Source organism: Bos taurus, chromosome 17, assembly GCF_002263795.3.
Source record: "Bos taurus isolate L1 Dominette 01449 registration number 42190680 breed Hereford chromosome 17, ARS-UCD2.0, whole genome shotgun sequence".
Taxonomy (NCBI): Eukaryota; Metazoa; Chordata; class Mammalia; order Artiodactyla; family Bovidae; genus Bos; species Bos taurus.
This window is the reverse complement of record NC_037344.1, coordinates 50603024-50619820: the sequence shown is the minus strand read 5'-3', so window position 1 is coordinate 50619820 and position 16797 is coordinate 50603024. Positions and strand designations below refer to the sequence as shown.

Genomic DNA, 16797 nt, shown 5'->3' with positions numbered 1-16797 from the left:
GTGGAAGGAATGACAAGATTACATTGTGGAAGGAGCGTGCCAGGTGGGAGATGTGTTGCCACCATCTTTGGGAGATACTGTGAAGATGATGAAGCAGAATACTGGGAAAGAGAGTGACTGGGACGCAGGGGCTACCTTATATGCTCAGTCAAGGCCTTCCAGAAAGGTGACACTGAACCTGAATTCTGAATGGGAAGAAGGAGTCAGCCTTGGCAAAATCCAAGGGGGAAGATTCATCCAGGCCAGAGGAGATATTTGCATCTTTTTTGAAAAAAATGTTTATTTTATTTTGGCAGCACCAGGTCTTGGTTGCTACACTCAGGATCTTCATTGAAGCTTGCAGAATCTTTTTAGCTGTGGCATGCAAACTGCTTACTTGCGACATGCACCTGAGATCTAGTTCCCTGACCAGAGATGGCACCCAGGCCTCCTGCATTGGGAGCATGGAGTCTTATTCACTGGATCACCAGGGAAGTCCTGAGATATTTGTATCTTTACAAACATATGGTAGAGCATCGGGCAATCATCAAGAACACTGAGGCCATTTGGAACGGATTCCAAGGACAAAAATGACTGTGCCTGTGATGTTTCAGGCAGAGAGAAGACCCAGGGCAAAGTCCCTGGGATGGGGGTGAGCTTAGCTTCCCCATCCTTCTGTTTTAAGGGCTTCCCTGGTGGCTCAGACAGTAAATAATCTGCCTGCAATGCAGGAGACTGGGGTTCGATCCCTGGGTCGGGAAGATCCCCTGGAGAAGGGAATGGCAACCCCCTCTAGTATTCTTGCCTGGAGAATCCCATGGACAGAGGAGCCTGGCAGGCTACAGTCCATGCGGTCATAAAGCCCCATCATCCTACTGCACTTAGCTGTTTTCTGAAAGAATCTTACTTGTCCACTTGTTGATGCTTTATCTCACGCTCTATACTAGAGTGAGGATCTTGTCTGACTTGGAAACCTTCATTCTCTGTGTATCAGAGCCCCCAGCATACAATAAGTGTGTTGTAAAAATTGGTTAAGGGAACGATTGATTTCAGAGTGGGCCCATCTCCTGGCCACAGGACTGCCTAGCATAGAGTTTCTCCTTAATTTTGATCTGTGATGCCTTCAGTAATGGTCACCAGATTAAGTAATTAAAAGCAGAAAAATATTGTCAACTTCCCGGACACTGAAAATCTGTCACTGGGTCAAGCTGTAACCCAGGAATGATGCTATTCACATGGGCCATTGGTCTTTTAAATGAAATTCTCTTTCCTTGGTTTGAAAAATATGCTGAGAATGGGGAAGGAGAGGAGCCTAAGGAACCCCTCATCCATGGTTTCTGTAATGAATCCCCCGGGACTTGTCAGCAGAGGCATCGCACCCATTACTTACACACAGAAATAAAGATAAATGTGCCTGGATAATAGCCTTGGGAAGGTATAAATCTTGCTTGTTTATGGGGGAATGCAGCACACGAAGACTTGTCACTTTGATTCAGGTTCGTTTCGATTTATGAGGACACCCTTACCAGTAGGAGCTGAGATTTAGAAGCAAAAGGTTACGAGAGAGGATGGGTGGGTCCAGGCAGGCATCCTTGTGGCTTCGGATCAAGCTCCCTGCGGCATCTTCCGGTCAGTTCTTGATGAATCCCTGTCGACCCAGGGGAGACCATCTCTTCACTCGGTTTTGCACCCATCAGCTGCTGTCCTGGAGAGGGCTTCTCCTAACCACAGAAATTACATTTTCCTTTTGAATGAACTGTGTTTACAGGCTATCTCGGCGGAAGCCACTGATAATCACAGAAGACATTGTGTCAACCAGGTTGGAGCTAGGACAGAGAGACCAGAGTGGGTGTTGGTGTCCTGAGATGCGTTTCATTTGGTCACTTTACTCTCATGTTTTTACACGTTTTGTCAGTACTTTTTGAGCTCCAGTTGTGTGCAAGCCTTACGCTAGATTCTGCAGTTTCTTGGTCCCTGGAGTGTATCATGACTTGAATTAGTTCCAGCATTTCACAAGCTGCTGTTAACTTCCTAATGATCTTGTCACTATATACTAATGCTATTCTGACTTCTTCATATTTATCTTGAAATTGACCTACTTGTTTTCAAACTTAAGCATGAGGCTTAGCTCTGTCCCAAGTCGTAAATCTTAACTGCTTTGTTCATCCTGGTTTGTTGTGCTAGTTATATTTCTTTCTCACTCATATGAAAAGAAATATATGTGTTAAAAATTTCCCTTGTCCACCACTTAAAATAATGCCGTGTTCCACCCAGTCACCTTCCCTACCATTGTGGTTTGCATACCTCATTTCAAGAAATAAAATGTTTGCTTTGGCTGAATGTCTTGTTTACTTTGGCAACTCTGTTAGGCTTTCAACTTCTACCCGTTGGCTCCTATGATGGCTAATTTCATGCGTCAGCTTAAATGGGGCTAAGGGATGCCCAGAGATAGTAAAATGTGATTTCTGGGTATGTTTCTGAGGGTGTTTCTGGAAGAGATTAACACTTGAATTGGTGAACAGAGTAAGGAAAATTGCCATCACCAGTGATGGTGGGCAGCACCACAGCTATTAATGGCCTGCATAGGACAAAGACAGAGGAAGGGTGATTGTGCTCTCTCGGCTTGAGTTGGAACGTCAATCTCTTCCTGCCCTCAGACATTAGACGCTTGTGGTTCTTAGGACTGGAACTACACCAGTGACTTTCCTGGGCCTCTAGCGTGCAGGTGGCAGATTGTGATCTCCACAATCATGTGAGCCACTCCCTTAGAATAAATCTTTCTGGATATCTATTAATATATATCTTCTCTTGGTTCTGCTTCTCTGAAGAACCCTGACTAATACATCTGCTCTGCGAGAGGGTTCTGGCCTAATTGTTTTAGGGGGAACGGTAGATCCTATCTTAAATTCTGTGACAGTTTTGATTGCACAGTTTTTTCTTACTTTTCCTGCAAAACGATGTTGAAGAATGTTCTTAGATCACTATTGACTGACTTCCAAAAAAATCAGAATGTGACTCCTCAGAGTGACAGATCCTTTTTCATGGACCTGAAATGCACTATTGTATTCCTCTTGCTTCTGTTCTAGTGCCTAGAATGGGACTGTGTACCATTAGCTGCTCTAATATCATCTGACTTAAAGGTCTGGTCCATTAAATAGACTTCAGTGGTCAAATGAAGGATAGAGAGAAATGCTGCTTATTTCATTGGTTGGGAGACAAACTCATGTATAGTGTGACCCTATTTACTTGACCCCAAAACTGGAAGTCTGAATTTTCTGAATTGATTAATATGCAATGCCTTACGAGTGTAGGGAAATAAAGTTTTTATTAGCTATGTGGTTAACCAATGACTTTCATTGAAAGAATGACATTGCATGAACATGCAATGATTTTAGAAGGTCTGGGTTGTACAGAAGCTGAATGTAAGCTTACTCAAACCAGACGAAGGCCAGGAAGGAGGGTTGTATGTTCTCCCAGGCACTAGAATTTGCTTCTGTAATCCATGGCCCTTATTTCTCCTAAGCCAAAGATGCAAAATTATGCCCCTTTAGGCTGAATCTAGCCAACAGATATAGTTTGTTTTGCTTACGGAGTGTTTGAAAAAAGACTATCACCAACATAAAATAAGTAGATTATTGCTCATAAATATCTGAAGCTTTGGTCTGTCTTGAAACAGAGGAAGCTCTGAAAACACTGGCCTTGCAGTCCCCCTTGGAACCAGACCCCTGGAGTGGAGCTGAGTAGTCCACACCCCTTTGGACAAGGCATAGACTCACTACTTTGCCGCAGTCACCACCAGCCCCTCTTGTCTCTTGCCCTGAGGTTGTCAGTTACCATTCATAATCCTCCTTGAACCATCGTTTGTCTTAAAGGATCCTTTTTTAAAATCATTTATCTGTTTCTCAGACTCTGTCAGAAACGAGAGGTAGTTCCAGAGAGCTGTGTGTTTCGAGAACAATAGGAGAGAACATTTTAGTAGAAGTGAAGATCATTCCTATGTACTTAATGTGCAAGCAAGTGCATTGGCTGGTTCTGTTCATTCTCTGTCGCTGTCTGGTCCCTGCAGGCATTTGGCTTTCTGACCCTTGGATTCAGCTAAGAGGTGAGGGAGGAACTCTACCACACAGATGGTTGGTTGGGAAGCCCCTTGCAGAGCCTGGTGCCCCCAGATGCAATAAACTGGCCTCCTGGGCCCCTTAGGGATGGAGTGGATTGGCGTCTGTTTCATCCTTAATGAATGAATTGAATAGCTCACAGCAGGGGAAGCTTTTACCCAGCAGTTTCCCACTTACAGCTACCCTCTGCTTCTTTCTGCAACTAAACAACCGAGTTTGCTTTTGTGTTATTATTTTGTGGAATTGGGAGGTGGCGATTTTACATCTGTGCGGACACTGATCTCCTCCAGTTTGAGGTCAGATTTCCCTTATATCTTGTCTCTGTACCCTCCAGACATGGAAGGCAGCCCAGAGTGGAGTGAAAACTTGGTGTGAGTGGGTCTTTTCCTGCTGGATGGTGTGAAGTATGTCTGTCTCTTTGCGACCTCACGGACTATACAGTTCATGGGATTCTCCAGGCCAGAATACTAAAGTGGGTAGCCTTTCCCTTCTCCAGTGGCTCTTCCCAACCCAGGAATTGAACCAGGGTCTCCTGCTTTGCAGGTAGATTCTTTACCAGCTGAGCTACCAGGGAATCCAGGGAGGTGGATAAAAGTAAACTGCTTGTGACATGGTGCAAAGCCGTTTTACCTTTCTGGGCCTCAGTTTCCACATTTGTACAATAGGTCTAATAACAGCAACACTTATTCTCCTAAGTTGCTGTGATCAGTGACAAGCTCTTACTCATAAAGTACTTAGTGCCTGCCACGGAGTGAGGACCTTCTGTGTTTGTTCAGGGCCATATATTCCCAACACCCAAGAGTACTTCTGTTCCATGGTGTAACTTCAGCACCTACAACTGCTCCTGACCCTCAGTTGTTGGCCAATAAACAGATATTGCAAGAAAGAATGAATGGATGGTTTCAGGATGACTTGCAGTTGGTGTGTGCATCTGAGATATGGGTACAAAGACACAGTCTCCAAACCAGAAGCCAGACATGTGGTGTGACCAAGAATTTGGTGTCCCTTCCAGCTGCAGGGGGTGATCTGGGACATGTAATCTGGGTGTTAAATTTGGGTATTTGTAAATGTGTTAATGGTTTATGGTGAGATGGGACCAGACATGGAAAAGTCACAACCATCTCAGGGAGTTGTGGCCTAGGTTCCCCTGCTTGGCCCTGCGTGCTACTGTTGGGCTTGTGTTTTGGTTTCCTATAGGTGCTGTAACAAATTACTGCAAACTTAATGGACTAACATAACACAGATTCATTATCTTCTAGTCTGGAGGTCTCTTCTCCTTTTACCTTCACTCTTTCCCAGCATCAGGATCTTTTAAAGACAAAAGGAAAAGGAGGCAGCAGAAGATGAGATGGTTAGATACTATCACCGACCCAATGGACATGAACTTGGAGCAAACTCCGGGAAGTGGTGAAGGACAGGGAAGCCTGGAGCGCTGCAGTCCATGGGATCACAAAGAGTCGGACATGACTGAGTGACTGAACGACAACAGTCTGGAGGTCAGAAGTCTGAAATGGTCTGAAGGGTTGGAGTCAGCGCGTTGGCAGGACAGTGTTACTCCTGGAGGCTCCTGGGGAGAATCTGTTTCCTTGCCTCTTCCAGCTTCTAGAGGTACCCACGTTTTCTTTGGCTGTGATGCATTCCTTCATCTTCCAAGTGCATCCCTCTGTCTTCTGCTTCTATTGTCGCATCTCCTCTACCTCTGACCCTCCTGCCTCTCTCTTCTTAGGACCCTTGAGATTGCATGGGGCCACATGGATAACTCAGGATGCTCTCTCTGTCTCAAAATCATGAACTTTACCACCTATGAAAGGTCACTTATGTCGTGTAAAGTGACATATTTACAGGTTCTGGGGATTGTGCCATGGGCTAAGTCACTTCACTCAGGTCTGACTCTCTGCAACCCCATGGACTGTAGCCCACGAGGCTCCTCTGTCCATGGGATTCTCCAGGCAGGAATACTGGAGTGGGTTGCCATGCCCTCCTCCAGGGGATCTTCCTGACCCAGGGATTGAACCTGCGTCTCTTACGTCTTCTGCATTGGCAGGCGGGTTCTCTACCACTAGTGCCACCTGGGGATTAGGACCAGGACGTTTTTTTGGGGGGGTCATTATTCTGTCTGCTTTAGCTAGGTAGGGCCCTGGGGTGTCAGAGAGGGTAGGATGCTCTGGGTGAAACTGCAGCCAGGAGCAGCCAGGCAAAGCGAAGGTGACAGCTGTGGCTCCAGGCCTGGGATCTGTGTCTGCCTTTACAGATGCTGGTGGCGGGTGTCATTTATTCCTGGTTCATTCTTTTTTTAAAAAATACTTTTATTTGTTTGTTTATTTTGTTTGCACCGCGTTTTCATTGCTGCATGGGCTCTTTTCTAGTCCTGGTGAGTGGGGCTACTCTCTAGTCGCGGTGCCTGGGTTTCTCACTGCCGTAGCTCCTCTTGTTGTGGAGCTCGGGCTCTAGGGCACTTGGGGCTTCAGCAGTCGAAGGCTCAGCAGTTGTGGTTTAGCTGCTCTGCGGCATGTGGGATCTTCCCCCGTCAGGGATTGAACCCATGTCTCCTGCATTTGCAGGCGGATTCTTTACCACTGAGCCGCCAGGGAAGCCCCGTGTCTGGTTCATTCATGATGCTCTAGAACAAAGGTTGTCAAGCTATGACCTGAAGGTTTTTCTGTTTTGACATAGATGGGGCTGAAGGTCAGGGTTGGGGTGTGGGCTTGAGCTGGGGCTAGGCCTTTTCATGTCCACAACTGTAGAAAAAAAGTCACTCAGGTTTTCTTCTGGTGCTTCTGTGATTTCTTTTTATTTGATATCTGGAATTTATTTTAGCATTAGGGTGAATTAGGGCTCTGTAGCCAAATCCCAATAGCTTATCAGTTGTCTCAACATAAATTATCAAATAATTCTGTCTTTTCTAAATGTTTTGAAGCTAAGTTGAAGTTGAATATGTTACATGGTACTTTGGGCTCCCCAGTGAGACACACACTGATAGAGAAATAAGGTACTTGACCTAGGGATGGGTGACCCCCAAACTCAGGGGTCTAGGGACCAGGCAGGCAATGTACATGGTGAAGCAGGTCAGGTATGTTCATGCTCAACATTTGGGAATATTCTTATTCACAGAGAAACATGCTTTCTTTCCATCTTGGATCAAGGAGAGGGGCTGAATCATGGAGATCCCAAATTCCGGTGACTCAAATGAAAGAGACATTTAAAAGTATTTATTTATTTGCTGTGCTGGGTCTTAGTTGCAGGAGGTTTAGTTGTGGCATGCAGGATCTAGTTCCCTAACCAGGGATTGAACCGGGCCCCCTTCATTTGGAGCATGAAGTCTTAGCCACTGGACTACTACCAGGCAATCCCAAGGTAGACCTTTTTTTTTTTTTTTTTTTCTCATTTCACCATCCTGATATGGGCAGGAGGTCCCAGGTGGAAATTTGCCATGATTTCCGACATCATCCTGGGATCCAGGGGTTTTCTTTCTCTTTGTCCTGGCCCCACCTAGTGTGGTATCTCATGGTGGAGGTTGCCTTATCCCCATGGATCATCCCATGTTGGGAAGGGAAAAGAGATAGGAAGTGGACGGTGGGGCATTTCCTTTTCAAAGGATGTGACCTGCGAATTGGACGCATCACTTCAACTCAGTCCCAGAGCCTGGACCTAAGTCATGTGGGTACAGTTCACTGCCACGGGGCATGGGGAAGGCAATATCTAGCTTTGGGCACAGCTCAAGCTTGGGGGATTCTATTACCAGGAGGAGAAAGGTGAGAAAGGACACTGGAATTAGCCATTTTCTGCCACAACAGCTGTCTTTTTTGCCCTTACTTTTGATATGCACATGGTTATAGAGAGCTGTTTCCCCACGGTAAGGAAAGTAACAATGCAGACGATAATCAGCTGTAACTGAAACTCATACTTATGGTTGGGAAGACAATAGGGAGTGACAGAGCTTGGGGATGCATCGTCAGCTTCATCAGTGGGGAAGTTGACACTTGACCTTATTTTTTGCCCACGTGCGGCACGTGAGATCTTTGTTCCCCGACCAGGGATTGAACCTGTGCCCCTGCATTGGGAGCACAGAGTCATAAACACTGGACCACCAGGGAAGTCCTGAGACTCAACTTTTATCTGCTGATGATGGCAATGCTGGTCCACTTCCTCTGGAGGGCAGTTTTGACATTGTCTATCAAAATTACAAATGCACACACTTTTTGACTCAGCCATTCCATTTCAGGGAACATATTCGGAGAGACTGAACACGTGCAAATTAACCTATACATGAGGTTGTTCACCGCAGCCCTGTAGTAGCAAAAGGCTGGAAGTAACCTAAATGTCCATCAAGAGTTGTTCTTGTCGTTGTTCAGACTGACTCTTTGCAACACTGTGGACTGCAGCAGGCCAGGCTCCCTTGTCCATTAAGAGGACCTGGTTAAATACATTTTGGTGCCCTCATACAATGGGGCAATATGCAGCCATAAAAAAAAAAAAAGAATGAAAACACTCTAATGTTGGCCATAGTAACCTGAAGATACTGCTAAGTGAAAAAACAAAACAGGATGCAGAACACAGCATATAGTATGTAATTATTTATGTTAGAAAAAGGAAAAAGAATCGTGGTATATGGGTGTGTGTGTTTGGGGGGTGTGCATACGTGTGCTTTTGTATACATAAAATATTTCTGGAAGGTTCATAAGAAACTGATAACATGGGTTGCTTCTGAAGATTTGAATGGCTATAAAATGTTAGCAGAAGGGAGGTATTTACTTGAGAATCTTGTACCTTTTGAAGTTGAACCATGTAAATCATTTTCCAATAAACTACAGTTATAAAACAGGAAGGATCTGTGACGCTCAGAGAGGGCGAGCAGGTCCTGAGCATCACACAGCAGTTTGGAGCCTGTGACGCTCAGAGAGGGCGAGCAGTCCCTGAGTGTCACACAGCAGTTTGGGGCCAGAACCAGCATCCATTTCTGTACCTCCCGGCATCTCATTTTGTTTTCCTGGCAATCATCCCACGCTGCTGCTTTTTGCCTTTAGAGATGGTTCGGAAGAACCTCTCTACCTTATTAACTAGCAAGTTGGAATACATTTCACCAGCTGATATAATTAATTTGGTGCTTTGCCAGAGCTGTTGTTTTCCTCTGTCTTAATAATAACAGCCCTTAAGCAAGACCTCTTCTGCAGGATCTTGGGCTGTAAGATCGACCTCTGATTATATCTACAGTTACTTTGCAGTTCTCTGAGCACACCTGGGCCAGTTCCCCGGCATCGGCTTCATCACCTGAGCATTGGTAATCTTGGAAGCTGATGCAGGGGCCAGGGGACCTTATAGTAACTTGGAGGATCCTTGCTGCTTCACCTCTCTCCAGTGGCACCAGGGAAAATAATGATTTCTTGGCTGCAGAAGGAAGGGTGACAAATGTGGGATGTGTGTGGAGTGAGGCAGGCAGCCTTTCTGGTTCCCTGGCAGGGACGCCGTTTAAATGACATTTTTCTTGAAGATGAGAGAGATGTTCGGAGCCTCGTTGGGCCTGGAGTCTGGTAATTAGCTCTTTACCTGTGTCCTGAGGATTTCCAGCACAGTCACTTGTCAGGGGAGCTTGGAAGAGGATACACTGTGTTCTGACCCAAAGATGAATTAGAACTTTCTCCTTGTTGAAATAAAATGAGAAATCTGAGTGTCCGGAGTTCGTGCTCTCACTTTAAATCTCCTGTAGGATGTGGCATGGGATGTGACTGATCACTTAGATTGTGTGTGTTACGTATAGTATAGGTTCGCTGCTGATAACTGAGGCCTTAAATAATAGCTTAAGGAAGATAGAGGTGTATTTCTCTATCATCATCTAAAAAGGCATAAATAACCATCCAGATCTTGTACAGCAGCGCCACTGCCAAACCCTCAGGGTTCAGCCTCCTTCCGGCTCACTGCCATTCCTAAGGGGTGGGTCCCTCTTCCTGGTGTAAGATGGAGCCCCAGCCATCCCTTCCAGGGTCCCGACAGCAGGAAGTGGCCAAGGGCAAAAAAGTACACGTCCTTGCTTCTTAAGTTGCTTTTTAAAAAAGGCACTTTATTTATGTACTTACGACTGCCCTAGGTCTTCCTTGCTTGGCTTGGGCTTTCTCTAGTTGTAGTGAGCGTGGGCTTCTCTTCATTGCAGAGCACGTGTTCTAGGCGTGTGGACTCCGTAGTTGTGGCACACGGGCTCAGTTGCTCCGCAGCATGTGGAATCTTCCTGGACCAGGGATTGAACCCGTGTCCCCTGCATCAGCAGGCAGATTCTTATCCACTGTACCACCAGGGAAGTCCCTTCAATTGACTTTTAAAGAAGCCACCTGCAGGACTTCCCTGGTGTCAAGTGGCTAAGACTCCGAGCTCCCAATGCAGGGGGCCTGGGTTCAATATCTGTCAGGGAACTAGATCCCACATGCTGCAACTGAGAGTTCGCATGTCATAACTAAAGAAACTGCATGCCACAACTAAAGATCCCGCTTGCCGCAACCAAGACCCAGCACAGCCAAATAAATAAAGTAAATGTTGAAAAAAAGAAGTTGCTTGCAAAGCCTCCCTAATGTCCTACTTCCAGACTTCTCTCACCTACTTCTCTCACCCTGTCCTGCCCGCAGAACCTGATAAGCGCTTGTGTTCATTGTGTTACATTGACTAGGCTCTCCCACCACAGGGTCTCATGGCAAATAGTCTATCATTATTTTGCGACTGGATCCAAAGGAAGTGGCAATGGGCTAACGGGAGAGGAAGCAGGGAAGGAGAGAAAACCAACTCAAGGCTGCGTATTGAGCTGGTTACTGCCATGGGCAACTGGGGTTCAGTCCAGGAGCACTGGGAAGGACACCTTGTGGTGCCCAAGATGGGGTAGAGGGAAGTGTTTACCTACAGGCTGCAGTACCCCACAGTCATGGTGGGGCGCTCTCCACTTGTTCATTTCCTTGTATTTGAATTATTTACACAAGCAGAATGGCTGGGAAGTATCTCTGCAGAGACTGTGGTGTGCAGATCCTGTGGGTGCAATGATGGCCAGAACCAAAAGGATGGGTGGAAAGGATGTGAGAGGGAGCATTAGTTATATGACTTCACTCAGCTGCAAAGACATCTGGGAAATGTAGTTTTTATTGATGGTGGCCATGAGCCCTGCAAAAACAAACAAAACCCCAGGATTTTGGGGTTTTTTTTTTGGTTATTGTTGAAAGGCTATTAGAACACAGCTGGTAGAATTCCGGCACACCAGAATCTTTATTCGTCCCAAAATAAGGGATTTTGTCAGTGTCAGTGATCTGGAACTCAACTGAGGATATATATAAAAAGGCCTTGGAATGGCCAAGATAGCCATCAAAGTCCGTGCACTGAAGCATGTATTTAAGATCTCATCTGAGGCCTACTGACTCTTGCTTTGGATGACAATTCTAACAAGCAGAGTGATCTGTCTTCCCCACAGAAGCAGATGAACATGCAGGCATTGCTAAGGGTCTGTCTACAGATGGAAACCTAACTCTTTCTCCCAACTCCAGCCTGTCCTTTATAGACTTTCAGAGTGGCTCATACAAATGCAGAGGTCACCTCTTCCTTAGAAGTTTCTCAGTGCCCTTGGGAGCTTGTCCTTGCCTGTCCACCTGGGAACCACACTCCATGTACACTTTCACTCTTCCAATACCCTCTGTACATCATCCTTCGTCTTGTCTAGAGTCTCCCCCACCTTGTCCCTGGTCTGGCCACTCCTGGTCATCCTTCAGTTTTCTGCTGAACGTTACATTGACTAGGCTCTCCCACCACAGGGTCTGATGGCAATTAGTCTATCATTATTTCTTGTTCAGTGGTCTTTCCACTGTGTGACTGTGCTCTTGGTGGAGGTGGGATGGAGCTATGTCCATCTTGTTCATTGCTATGGTTTTAGGACCTGGCACCCAGTTGGTGCCAGTAAGTCTTTGTGGAATGGATAGGGATGGATGGATGGGAACACTCTTTCTCTGATCCCAGGTAGCGTCTTTCTAGCATGTACCCTTGGTTCTTGGGTGAGAAAGGTTATAGAGTTTTTGCCCAGCTTCTTCCACTGCTGGGGTGCAGTTTCAAGCTCAGGCCTTTTTGGAGTGGGGGTGGTGAAAGATCAGCAGGGTGGCTCTACTTCAGAACTACTCCTAATTGCTGCTACTTAAGGGTCATCAGACAGATCTCCGAGATAGCTCCTTGAATGAGTCAGTCATCCAGCAAGTCAGCCCTACTCAAAGTGGAACACTGCCTCCTGCTGGAATTTGAATGTATTTGAGGCTGAGGCACGTTGGCATTGGCAAATGCTGGGTATCTTTTCAATTCCTACTGCCACCCCTTTACTTTCTTTTTTTGGCATAAGAATATGCATTTTTAAACTTTTAAAAAAAGTAATTAATTTATTTTAGTTAGAGGATAATTACAATATTGTGATGGTTTTTGCCTTACATCAACATGAATCAGCCACAGGTATACATGTGTCCCCTGAACCCCCCTTCCACCTCCCTCCCCATCCTATCCCTCTGGGTTGTGCCAGAGCACTGGTTTTAGATGCCCTGCTTCATGCATCAAACTTGCACTGGTCATCTATTTTACATATGGTAATGTATATGTTTCAGTGCTATTCTCGCAAATCATCCCACCCTCGCCTTCTCCCACACAGACTAAAAGTCTGTTCTTTACATCTGTGTCTCCTTTGCTGCCCTGAATGTAGGACCATCAGTACCATCTTTATAAATTCCATATATATGCATTAATATATACAGTATTTATCTTCGTTTTTCTGACTTACTTCATTCTGTACAATAGGCTCTAGGTTCATCCACCTCATTCGAACTAACTCAAATGCGTTCCTTTTTATGGCTGAGTAATATTCCATTGTGTCTATGTACTGCAACTTCCTTATCCATTTATCTGCTGATGGACATCTAGGTTATTTCCATGTCCTAGCTATTGTAAATAGTGATGCAACGAACATTGGGGTACATGTGTCTCTTTCAGTTCTGGTTTCCTCAGGGTGTATGCTCAGCAGTGGGATTTCTGGGTTGTATGACTGCCACCCCTTTACTTTCAATTAAAAATATTCACAAACTTAAGTGCCTTCCTCAATATAAACCAAACTCAGTGGGTATAAAACTATTAGTTCTCCTTAAAATGCTTAGAAAGAAGTCTTCCTCCCAACCTTGATTTTCAAACTAATATTGAAAATTTAGAGACTACAAAACAACATAATTAAAAACCATCTGGGAAAAGTTAGCAGTAATTTACTTTCTTCCAGTCTTTTTATGGTATATATTAACATGTTTTTAAACACATACACACACACACACACACATACCCCTGAAATCATTATCTTAAATGTAAATGTTTATAACTTGATTTTTTTCATTTTATATGAGCTTTTGAGCATGTTCCTAGGTCTTTAAATATTCTTCAGGGATTAATTTTGAAAATGGCATACCACTTCTATGCAAGGGCATACCTTTAAAATATTATCAACTCCTTATATTTTTGAGCAGTTAGATTGTTATGATTTTTCACTGCCACAGCTTTATTGCAAAAAATTGATTTTTCTTGTACTTCTGATTATTTTTCTTTTTTTGGAATTATTTCTTATAGAATCTTAGGAATACAATTCCTGGGTTAAGGGTGTGATTAGTTTTCAGTCTTTCAATTCATGTTGCCAAATTAATTTTTAGATAGATTATCTGTCGACATGCCACCAACAGTATCTGAGGGTTTTCTTTTTTTTTGGTTGATGATTTTTATTTTACTGAATCTTGAGCAATAATAATTATGATAATTTAAAAAAAGCCAATTTATTAGTTTCCAAATTACCTTCTAAACTTGCAGGATTGGATGGGTCATTGTGTAGCTCTGGCTGATGTGTGAATAAGGCAGCTTTCTTTCCTTATTTGGGTGTTTCTGTGTTCCCTGTTTCCAAAACAGGATGTGTGGTAGCCACAGGAAAAATTAAAAAATACAGCGTAATACTTAAAAACAACTTTTCTCACTTCACATTTTATTAAAACATTTTCATGTGTTAGAAATATTTGCGTACATCTTGCTGTTACGGGTGAGAATGCCACAGTTGATTGGTGATGTCTGCCACAGGTGTGTCTGTGGCGAGGCGGAAGATGTGCTGTTGAGAGCCTACTCTTCCTGACCATAGGGGGCTTGCAGCCACTTACAGATCAGCTTTGAACAAAAGAAGTTTACAAATTTGGTCAGAATAGAATGGTAAGAGGTTGCCCTGTAATTGGCACTCAGCTTATTCCAACCCCTGCTTTCTGCTGTCTCTGGTCCCCCTTTATGTTTTCAGTAGACTTGAACTGCAAATCTACTATGTGCACATCCAGCCCCTGAACAGGTAGAAAGGAGCAGAGAGTACTCCAAGGAGGCTGCATTCCCCAAACTTTAGTTTTAATGCATTCCCTTCACAGTTTTTTTTGAGGCCACCTCTGGTATATTCCTGTGCTATTTTCAATGTAATGTGTAATTTTAAAATCGATTCATTGGCTTTATCTAAATATGTTTATTTTAAAAGCAATCTCTATCACTCTCACAAACAAAAGCCAGCATCACTTGCCATAAATAGACAAAACCCTTCAAAATGAAGACAATAAAAACAAAACAATGGTCTTAAATTCCAGCTTGGAGACTGTTGCTTGCCAAAGGCTCTCAGACGGAGACCTGCTGTCTCTCTGTTAACAAGGTGATCAGCCAAGTGTTAGAGGCTCATTAGCACCAGAAGGAGGCTTTCTCTCTTTAGGAGGTTTGCAGGAAAATTAAGAAGAGACTAACTTTCCAATTGTGGAATTTCATCTTCCTGAAAACATTTGGTAAACGGCCCTTCACACTGGTGCAGGGACCCAGGCGAGGGCAGACTTAGGCAGGCATTGAATGCGAGGCAAAAGAGAATGGTGTCTTGGCAGAGTTCTTGTATGCTTTGGGGGATTATTCGAGGACACAGGAGTAGTTTGTTTCAATAGCAGAATTATTAATGAATGGGACTCCCCAGGTGGCTCAGTGGTGAAGAACCTACCTGGTCATTGCATGAAACGCAAGAGACATGGATTTGATCCCTGGGTTATGAAGATCCCCTGGAGGAGGTCATGGCAACCCACCCCAGTATTCTTGCCTGGAGAATCCCATTGACAGAGGAGCCTGGTGGGCTGCAGTCCATGGGGTTGCAAAGAGTCGGACACGACTGAACGACTGAGCACACGTGCATGGCCCCCAAAGGGAGATTCCTATTTAGGTAAACAACCCCCCAGCCCCACTTTGTGCGGTTGTTAAGAGGCAACCTAGGACCTGATGGACCCACTTCTGTCTTCAAACAGTCACCAAAAAGCATCTCTTCCTCTGGAGGTGTCCTGTGTTGCTTGAGCTCCCGTGAGTTCTGGGCATGAAAAAAATAAAATCGAGTTGGCAGCACATCCAAGTGGCATGTGGCGCAGGCGTGTGCCGTTGGATTATTTTTATTTATGATAGCTGATTCACAATCGTCTCCATGGTGATGGGGGAGCTGAAGGCGGAGGAAAGAAGTGAGTTGTCGCGTTATTAAATGACCCAATGAGAGAAAAAAAGCTCTTAGACACATTAAGGATTAATTTAGTGTCATGGCCTTGCCTGGTGGGTCATTACCCATCTCTGCCACAGATGTTGGTATTTCCATTTCCAGAGTGTTCTGAATGGTGTGGCTCATCTGTTTGCATTTGAATGTCATTCTCAGCTCAGATGCAGCCAGATGCTGAGGGTCAGGAGGGCTGCTGGCAAACTCAAGGGGAGATGCTCCCTACCACAGAATGTTCGGGATATGCCATTTTGAATGCCAGTTTATACATAAATATACTTTTGGGTTTTTTTTATAAACTTGAATAAATGCAAAATCATCTATAAATTAAATGTAAGAAATCCAAGCATACAATGAACACCCAGGTACCTACCACATATGGTCAAAATGTGACAGGTAGAGGCTGGCAATGTGTCTTGATCTCCCAGCTTTGTCCTGTTGTTTTGGCAAAACCCTTAATAACATCCCTTTTCACTCTCAGAATAGGTTCGGGTTTGGGTAATAAATTTTGTCGACTCTGCTTTTAAGCCTTCTTTAAGTTCCCCACCCCAATCTTGCTCCCTCTTCCCTCACACAGAAACTCTTCTCTAAATTTTAGGTTTTCACTCCTTTGCTGTTCGATGTTCGCCTCCCGAAATGGTCTATTATTCTTTTATTATTTGGCCACACAGTAAGTGGGATCTTAATTTCCTAACCAGGGATCGAACCTTTGGGAACACAGAGTCTTAACCACTGGACTGTCAGGGAAGTCCCCAATGGTCTATTATTTTGGTTCGTCTCTTTGTGAACACTTGAGTTCACAAACTCTGCTCTGAGTTTTCTTTTATGTCATTTCTCTTCCAGCGAACGCTGTATTTCAGAGGTGCATCCTTGTTGCTAGAGGTAACAGTAATTCATCCTTCTCTACCTTTGTGTACTATTCCATGGTAAGAATGTGTCACAGTGTATCCATTTTACTGCAGGCAGACATTTAGATGGTTTTCTGGTTTTCACTGTAATGAACGAAGGCTGATAGGAACATATTTCCGTGTGTATCTTTATGGAAGCTGCAGTGAACTCTCCAGGCTCTAGGTCTAGAATTGTTGGGTCATGTGTTAATTGCATTTCCAACTTCACCAGATGGTGCTGCACTGTTTTCCAAAG

General features: G+C 44.5%; 1 protein-coding gene across 2 annotated transcripts in view; it reads left to right on the top strand.

Annotated features, from left to right (window-relative positions):
• TMEM132B (transmembrane protein 132B) overlaps positions 1-16797 on the top strand; it is a 382092-nt gene that overhangs the window by 67645 nt on the left and 297650 nt on the right. The gene's annotated exons all lie outside the window — the stretch shown is intronic.